Below are 10,064 nucleotides of genomic sequence, written 5' to 3'. Positions count from 1 at the left end.
ACTTTAAAGACGGTTGGTGCGGGAGAAGAAATGAGCTGAAATATGGTCGTGGACGGCGTCCCGTTTAATTTTAAGTGTGTGAAGAGGAAGCCCTTTCACTTTCACCATAAACTGTTTTTTGTTTTTCATTTTCATGATTCTAATGTTTTTAAATGGCAGAGGACACGTCCATCTGAATGATCGTCATCATCAACGCCAGGCCTACCTTACACTCATCGCTCATTTTCTGGCAGAAGCAGTGACTGCCAGCGATTAATATTAATGTTAATGGGTCAAAAACAGGTGTGAGAGAAGCAAGCCGCCCGTTATTTAAGAAGCATGGTCCAGCTGTTTGGTTTTTAACTGGGCTTGGTGCTTTTTTTAAATAAAAACCTTTCTTCTCAGACACTTTTATAAAATTCATCAGCGAGGTAAAGCAACAGCTTTGAATTTATATGGGTGCATTAATAGGATTATTGTACTTTTCTGTAAGACATCAATAGTCGGCGTGGATCTGTAGATCATGTGCCTTATGACATAATAATGTACAGATTTACAGTTAAATGGGTCCTTTGGTCAACCTAAATTTGTTTTGACAACAAAAATAAACAACTAGGTTGTCCAGTCTGAAAAACAGTCATTTTCTTATTTCATGCCCAGAAGTGAAAAGATTTTTTTTTCTCTTTTTTTTTGCAACACCATACAGAATCTTTATAAATCTCATCCACTGCTGAAACAGTCCCCTTCCTTGTGCTGGGCCCTCAGTGGCTGTTTCCATGTGTTTACAAAATCAAAACCCCCAATAAACTAAAGAGTCTGTCCAGGTACATCACTGAGCAATACCTGGAGGGCTTTACAGGTTCCAGGAGTATTGCTTACTGAAAACAGCGTTCACAAAATCTGGCAATAATCACTGCCTATTGCCTTTTTTTTACAGGGACATAACTTTACAAGTAAAAAAATAAATGATTACTCAGCTATTCAAAGTCACTGTCATTTAGAAAATATTAATTATAGATACATTATAATTTTGCATAATACCAACTTACAGGTTAGCTGCATATCACTGGGTGACCCAGCACTCAAAACCAAATTTTCACCTGGGAAAACTCATTTGCGACAGGTGATGTCATTACCTTCTGTGTCCACAACTGAATTGTGCAGCTCAAGCACCTTTTCACAGCAGGTGCGCGAGCACTGAGCTGATTAGATCAAAGCAAGGTGTAAAAAAAAAAAATAAATAAATAAAAAAACTACAGGTACAGCAACACAACAGAACTCAAACAAAGTGAGGCCCTCAAGTAGTAGGCTTCTGTGGAGCAACAGTGTGGGCTGTGGGGCAGGGATTACAGCTTAAAACACAAACAATTGAAGACACCATCACAATGTCACAGCCTCAAAAAAAAAACAAGCAAATATGGATAAAATTCCCAAAAGGTTCACGTCCACAAGATAAGGTACGTACAAGGAGAGAACGGTAGAATGCACAAGCTAAATAGATATGCATAAGAACAGACCATCTGTCGAAATTTAAATCAATTTGAAAACAATGCAACAAATACTACATTTAAAACGCCTCACTCAAATTAGCCTGTGTCTATAGATTTGGTTTCACAGTCATTATTGGTGATTGTTTTGTTAATAATCATGTGTTGAAATACGGGAAGTAATGTGTATTTGAAGTGGAATCGCAAAATGTAACTGTTTATACAAAACAGCCCAGAACATCATCACCACTGCAGCGTAGCCTACATGTGGCATAAAGTTATTACTATAACACCATCTTTAATAATATGCAAAGCAGCCACTCCGAGGCGAGCCCCATTGTAATTAAATGCAGCTGAAACCTCCCCGGTTAGCACTTACTGCTAACTGTCCCAAATGTTAACACTAAATACCAGGCAAAACAAATCAACACCGTGCGTTAGCACGTTAGCTTTATGTTCTGTTCTTTTTCAGCAGCTGACATTATCCGTAAAAAAAGGACAAATGCGAGTAATGCGAAAAAAATGTTTCAGATTTTGTGAAAATAAAGTTCTGCACTGCCAAAAAAAAAAAAAAAAGATTGAATTCATCCGTCAGTTCGACAAATAAAATCTGTCTTTGTTTTGATGAAGCTTCACACTGATTTATGGCGTGGTTGTGATAATGCTCATCAAGCCAACTGAATTTAAAACCTGTGTGATGGGAAAGGAAAGCGTACCGCATCAAGTCTATATTGGATTTGTTTTCCTCCAAAAGGAAGACTGGCCCTTATTTACTAAACACTCCACATCGTTCAAAAGCACTAGTTTTATACGCCCAAACCCTTATTTAACCTCATTCCAAAAAATCAAGGAGCGATAAATATATGGCGCAAGTTCCTCCGAAGGTCCGACGCTGACAGTTGACTCGGGACAGCCAGGTGGGAGGTCACCGTTGGAAGTAAGATTGGCGTAATTGGATGTTCGGCGCGACTTCCTCTCTTTCACGTTTTTTGTTCTTTGCAGTTTTTGTTGTTGTTGTTTATTCCTTTCTTTATGTATTTATTTTCATTCAGACGTTTCTGAGGACACTACCTGCTACCGTGGGAAGATTTAAAAACAACGATGTGTGCGGAGTTAGGTCTCACTGTTGCTCCTTTCAGTCAAGTTATCGATATTGTACCGAGCCAGGTGAAACACGTTCTTCCTTTTCTGCTAACAAAATAAAAAAACGAATCTAGACTTTTGAGCTATTTTGAAAATGTATTTTTTCTCACTTATTTTATCCAAAACTGCTGTTGTCAAAAACGATCATGGACGAACGCTAAACCAAAACCTGAATCATACCACAAAATAAAAGAAAAAACCAAATTACGCTGATTTCTAATCTACATTCTTCAACAAGTTTCCAATGTTAATAATCCCATTACTAATAGCTTGTTTCCTTTTTTACAGTGGTTTCCATAACAACAGAACAGGAATGATAACTTGTGTCCGTTGAAGGGATATAGCATTTCTCTGCCCAGGTTTAACGGATCATTCAGACAGAAATCCAAACGCAAAACTGAAGTAATACATAGCACTGCAGATACAATTCAGCTCCCAAAGAACGCTGTGAACAGCGAGAGAAACCAGCAATCTCAAACACAACCTTTATGAGTTTAATCCATATAAAAAAATGATTGAGTAATTGTGAATCAACTAAGCAAATCAACAAAGCATGTCATCAAATAATGTCATTGTGATTCATCAAAAAAATAAGACCAAACAACTTTTTTTCCAGACAAAGCTTTCCTAGTCTTTCTCCAACATCAAAAATAAATTGCCCACTCCATAGCAGTCCATGGAAACTCACCATCCACCAAATATAAAAAAATATATATATTTTTTTACATTTCAACAAATCAACAAAATGTCAACTAACCAACGTCATCATGATTCAACAACAACAACAAAAAATAAGACAAAACAACTTTTCTTTTTCCCCTCCAGACAAAGCTTTCAAGTCATTCTCCAGCATCATAAGCAGTAAATCGCCCACTCCAGTGCAGCCCACGGTAAGCCTGCCGCACACTGAAAAAGCAGAAAAGGTAGCAGCGTAGCAGCGCACCAGCGCACTCACCATCCACCAGGTCTTGGCCGTCGTGTTGTAGCACAGCTGCCACTTGACTGCGCCCTCCGGGGCCTTACCCCCCTGGGGCGTGAGGCTGGGGACATCCATGAGGAGAGCCGGGGCTCCGGGGGGGGGTACGGGCTCCTAGCGTCCCGGAGCAGCCGAGCAGGCGGGGGTCACCGGCACAGAGTCCCTCCGGTCCGCTCTGGCGTCCCGCTCTGTCATCCTGACCTCCCTGGGTGTCCTCTGAGGCAGGCGGGCTGGGCAGGCCAGAGAGAGAGAGGGAGAGAGAGAGAGAGGGAGAGACGGGGAGGATTAGGGAGACCAGCAGGAACAGGACCAGTAGCAGCACCAGTAACAACAGTAGCAGCAGCACCAGCAGCAGTAACAGTACCAGTAACAGCAGCAGCAGTAGCAGTAACAGCACCACCACCACCAGTAACAGTAACAGCAGCAGTAGAAGCTCCAGTAACAGTAGCAGCAGTAACAGTACCAGTAACAACAGCAGCAGTACAGCAGTAACAGCAGCACCAGTAACAGCGGTAACAGCAGCAGTAGCAGCAGCAGTAGCGGCTCCAGCTTAGACACGCTCACTCTCCAATGTGTGGAGGCACCACCACATCATGACCACAGGCTGCTAGACAGCCCAGTTAAGGCCAGCTGTGCTAACACACAGACACACGCACACATACACACACGCACGCACGCATGCACGCACACACGCACAGACACATAGACATACACAGACATACGCACACACACGCACATGCACACACGCACACACACACACACACACACACAGACATAAACACACACGCACACACACATACTCCTTTCTAATCTATAGTTTTTTAGATGAAGGTGGTTAGAGAGTTTCACCTAGTGTCCGAACACCCAGTTTCCAGGTTTTCCAAAAACAGAAAGGTGAAACTACAAAGCAAATACAGACCAAAGGACGGGCAATGTTTTACCAGACTTATACTGTACAACGGTACACTATAGAAGACAGGTAAACAAAAATCAAACAAACATAAGTCCACCCACTGCCCTCAAACCCACCTATAAGTTGAACTACACTGAACCCCTTAAGAGATAACCAGACTTTGAAAAGGCCATAATGTGCTCTCAACAATTTGCCCCCGTGAACACAAACCCCCCCCCCCCCTCCCCCCTCCCCAGGAACACACAGGTAGAGAAGATCCATTGAATCCATCTTGGAGAGCAGTATCTCACCCATAATAACAGCACAGCTGGAATCAGTTACCAGGGCAATCTTCCAGGTTTCTTTCTTTCTCTTTTTTACATGCAAAAGCAGAAGAAAGGGCCTCATTACTTTCTTATTGGGTCGAAGGCATTTTGGGATGGGTTTTTATATTTCTTTCAAAGTGTGTGGAAATTAAAACATTTCCTGCCAACAATGTTCCCCACCCCCGATTCTTTAAGTAACTGATCCACATTCACAAAGCTAAATGTTAAAAATGCAAGGGATTCCAGCAAATTTTTTTCTTCTTCTTGCCAGTCTGAGTGCCAAAAGACATTTAAGTGCCAACTTTATGTATTTATCATCTTAATTTTTTTACAGGGCTCCAACAATATCTGTGTGACTATAGCACAAGGTTGAGAGTTGCAGAGAAGACATCAGTTTACCATAGCAATGCCATCTTCGCCAATCTTAATCTCAAGAAAAAAAGTGCTACTTTAAATCGCCTGACTTACATGAATTTAAAAATCCAATTTCAATCAGTTCTGCAATCAGAGTTGAGCTGAATCACAGCCTTGACCAGTCTGTGACATCAGTCTACCCACAATGCACCAGAGCTGGTTTCTGGATTTGACTCTGCAGTTTGCATCCAGGGTTTAACACACACACACACACACACACACACGCTCTGAGATGTTTAAAGGGCCTTCTAGGTTTACTCATTGCTTTTTTTTTTTTACGCAAAAAGAACTACAACAGAAAAAAAGGGCAGACCTCAAACAGAGATGACATTTTCACCGTCCTGTTTAAGAATATAGCCTGGCCAACAAACTGGACGTTTCGCTGCCAGGAAAATGTAGATGTGTACAGTGCAGTGAGTGAGATACAGTGAGCTGGCATTACTGAAAGGGCATCAACCCCAAAGCAAGGCAGTACATGACTTGAAATAACTCAGCCTAAACCTTTTGTGCCCACAATACTTAGCATTGAAAACATTTCTGCAAGCTTGAGGAAAAAATAAAACACCCTACATTGAACAAAATTAGGTCATATAGACTATTTTTTCAACTTATATAGCATCTTTGTTGAACTGTAACAATGCCACATTATGTCACATTTATAATTAGCAGGGCAGGTTTTAGAATAGCTGTGTACAGACTACCAGTAATTGCAATGCAAGTGATAGCCTGATGCTAAATGCATTGCCCGCAGTGGCAATACAGTACTTGTCAGCTACAGAACCAGTTCCAGCAGGTCTGATCCAGATATATGCAGTGCTGCTCACACACTGACCCAGTTGTGGTGTCTCCGCGGATGACTTTGGCCTTCCACAATGAATCTTGAACTATCCCTACTCTGACAATAATGACATGTTCTTGGATGGTAACCTTTATCCCTCTCAAATTCTAAATCTTCTCTCCGCCACTTTTTTCCAATTTGATCAGGAAAGTGTGGTGAAACTGTGGGGGGAAAAAAACCTTCACAATCACATCAAAAAGCCATGAGCTTTTTTTTTCCTCCCCCCCAAACCAGAAAAAAAATACATTGCAAATAATTTCAAAAAGAGACAAGTAAAAAGAACCGTTTGTCCTGCCCACACAAGAGGTTTCCAGTCCATTCCAAAACTCACTGTTGTTCTAAAGACAACTTCAAGCAATCATCTGCTACAAACAACCGCAGGAGTCACTCACCAACAAATAAGAACAGGGCAATCCACTCTCCACACCACTAAATACAGAGCGGACGCAAGGCTAGTTCAGTCCCGCAGACATAATGCGTATTACCAACAACCTCCCTGAATCCTTTCACAGCCTACTATAGCCAAAATGAAGAAAAAAAGACCTCTAAGACACAAGATAAAATGAGCCATAAATGCGCATAGCTAGGCTAAACTTTAATTCTATGCACTTTTCCCACAAAATCTAAAAACGATCCATCAGTGAAATATTCAATGAAAGACATTGTGATTTAGTAAGATCACTGGGAAGTTAGTGGCATGCAGACACACCTGAAAAGAACTTAGGGTACACCCCTTTTTGGGGGTTTCCCCACACAAGTAAGCATTCTAACCTCGAATCGGACTTCTCCAAACATTTACTTTCGTACAAAATATACTCATCTAAGCACACCTAACTCCCTGATACTACTCCATATAACAGACAACAATGAACACTAAATCTTGGGATACTTTTGCACTATGTTATTCCCCATCGACGCAAAGCAGTACAATTGTATGGACAACTGTTTTATAATTGCGTAACCACAGCTGACCCTGGGACAAATTTTCCAGGGGAGGAACAAGGGAACGAGCCATTGTGAGCCAAGATACAGTTCAGTTTATTTACGCGCCCAAAATCGGGTAGCCTGCTGACTGTCAACATAGCAAGGCAAAGTAACTCTCTGAAGTTTGTCAATCAGGCGCCTACAGCAACGTGCTTACTCACGATATGCAGAAATATTCCACGCCATATCGGATCGTTATCTGGGGAAAATGTACGTTTGTGATGAAAACTGTCAATTTATTCGACTACTAGCCTATAATGGAAAGCATTTTATTCAGCGTAGCAAGCTACAGTTACTGCAAACCTATATAGAATAGCTACAACATACAATACGAAAATATGTTAAAATATAACAAATTGAGCGTAAGGTTTGCTAGACAAAAGGTTACATTGTAAAGTTACCGTCGTTAGGAACGTTAGCCAACCAAAACCAAGACAAAGCAACCTATAGCCGAGGATAAGTCCTATTTAAACGTTTCCTAGTATCACTGAAAGTTCCGAACATTTTATAAAAAGTAGGCTATTTTGCTTGTTTCGTTCATCAGAAACTTAGCTAATGTTAACCAGAGACGTGGATGTAACCGCTGGAAATTACGACGTTAACAAACAAACGTCTGTCAATGAAAAAGTAGGCATACATTTATGTAAGTGCGGGTCTACATTTATGCATTGCTTTTATTTACATTACCTGGAGGAATGTATGCAACAATAAAAGCAACGCATCCGGGTGAGATGTTATTCCTTCTACCCACAGACCGTCACCGTATAAACATAGCTTCTACCACGACTTAAAGTTTGCTTGTTTGTTTTATGAACCTCGCTTACCTGGCTGTAACGTCATTGGCACTGAACGCTGCAGACTGCAGAATGCTTGGCAGGGCCTCAGGTGGTAGGTAGGCCTGCATTTTGTGCAAGTTCATTTAACCTTGCAATTACGTCGCCATGCCACTGTGCGCTGTGCTAATCGGGGAAGCATGAACATCCACAAACACATTTGTTTGAACCCGTTTAAGAAATAACGTTATCGGCCCGCATGTTTAAGGAGATTTAACAGTTAACAAAATTGATGAAGGTAGGCCTATAGTAGGCCTACTTTAATCCAACGTTAGCATCAACTTGGGCCGCCTTCTTGTTGTTGGACTGCTGTCATATAGTGCTAGTGTGTTTCATTTTAAAGCTTTACCTAATTCAAGGGTAACATGGAATCCGTTGAAATGGGCCAGGATTATATAAAATGCCATTGCTGTTTTTAAGTCAGGAAATAGGCTGCAGATGCTATATATATGACATGTTGGCTGTATTTTCAAAATATGTTTGAAAAGAGTTGGATGATAACCAGAGACCAAACGATGTTTTTAAATGCATTGTAGGCTTGACTACCGAGTAGAAGTAAAAACGCGATAGGCCTGAATGTGTTGTGTGACAAAGTTTTGCACAATAGTGATTTTATGCTATTGAAACGTTAAGAACTGAGTGTTGTTAACCGGGGGACTAGCTTGTTTCAAATGCAATGGGTATATTCAGTTACTGGAGTAGATAGAAATTGGGTTCTGTGTTATTAAACCACAGTAAGCCTATTGCTTTAAAAATCTGCCATTTTAATTCTCACATTTCAGACCTGTCTCTCTCTCTCTCCGTTACTGCATTGATTACTGCAGTGTGTTTTCTGTAAATTAGAGGGACAATAGGAGACCAGTTGCTGTTGCATCTGTCACAGAGTAGCTAAGTGCTCAGTTAGCATCCATCTGACTAAGCAATATTTCAAAGCAGCGAAACATCTCAGCGTATAATGATTCAATCAGCGCAGCCTTGCAGTTGACAGGTAAATGACCGTGTCTTTACGCGAGGTGGGAGGTAGTTGATTTTAAACGGGAAAAAAAGCCTTGAGAACAGGAACTGAGAGGGAGGGGGAGAGGGCAGTAACTTGTGTTTTCAATCAGCGCTCGAAACAAATGCTTAAACGCAGACAGCTATAGTCGTAGCTACTTCATATCGCTGGGGATGAGTGCAGCAAGCACATGTACTGTAATTTAAACTCGCGTCTGTCAAATGCCTTGTTACCTATTCCGTCGTTTGAATGGTCTAAATGAGTGAAGTCATCTCTGCATGCTAAATTTTAACACCAAAGTGGGGGTGGGGGTGTTAAATGTCCGACCATGCTCATATGCTACAGTGTTTATTGCAACCAAAGCGAATTGGACACATTGTTTTTAGCCATATACCTTTAGATTTATAATTCACCAGGGAGGTTTTTCACGAAGCAGGATTAGAGTTAAGTAAAAACTAAAACGGCTCTTTTTACTTCCATCCGTGTTCCAGATTTTGGAGGGTTCTGGGTTTTACTCAGTGCAGTTATCCAGCTAACTCAGTAATCCTGCTTTGTGAAATAACCCCCAGAAGTGGAAGTAACCAAAAAGCTATGACAACAGTGCTCTACACAGAATTTCTCTTATGCAGTGCAAACAAGCTTTAGAAATATTTTAATTAGAGGTTATTTCAGAAGGAAAACTACTTAAGGTGTATCATATGCAGGTCACAGGACAAGGATAATACATTAAACTGGCACAAGAAAGGAAAACTGGCCTTTGTTTTCTTAATTATGTGCTTTTATTACACAAATGGTACACTGTTGTTATAGGCAGTGAGTAGGCCTACACAAGTCTCTCTCAAAGGAACTTTTACACTCTACCAGATGCCTAACTCAGGCATTATGAGGAAGTAAACATAGTTAATCCACCAATTTAACTATCTTGGCAAGTCTTCTTTAGTGTATGTTTATTAATGTACAGTAGTGAAACAAAGTGTACTAACAGAGCAGACAGTCCCATACAGATTATGATGAACTTAAAATAAGAATTCCCAGCATCTAACAGGAACAGCATCTAAAGCACCTCTATGTATTTGACCCAGGACAGGAATTTATTTGTAGATCTCCACTCCTCCCGTTGCGTAAATAACGTTCATCATCACCAGAGAAAATTATTATTATTATTTTTTTTTTTTTTTTGCTTTTCCCAAATGTTTGT

The sequence above is a fragment of the Anguilla anguilla genome, chromosome 4, assembly GCF_013347855.1.
Source record: "Anguilla anguilla isolate fAngAng1 chromosome 4, fAngAng1.pri, whole genome shotgun sequence".
In the NCBI taxonomy this organism is placed as follows: Eukaryota; Metazoa; Chordata; class Actinopteri; order Anguilliformes; family Anguillidae; genus Anguilla; species Anguilla anguilla.
This window is presented reverse-complemented; position numbering follows the sequence as displayed.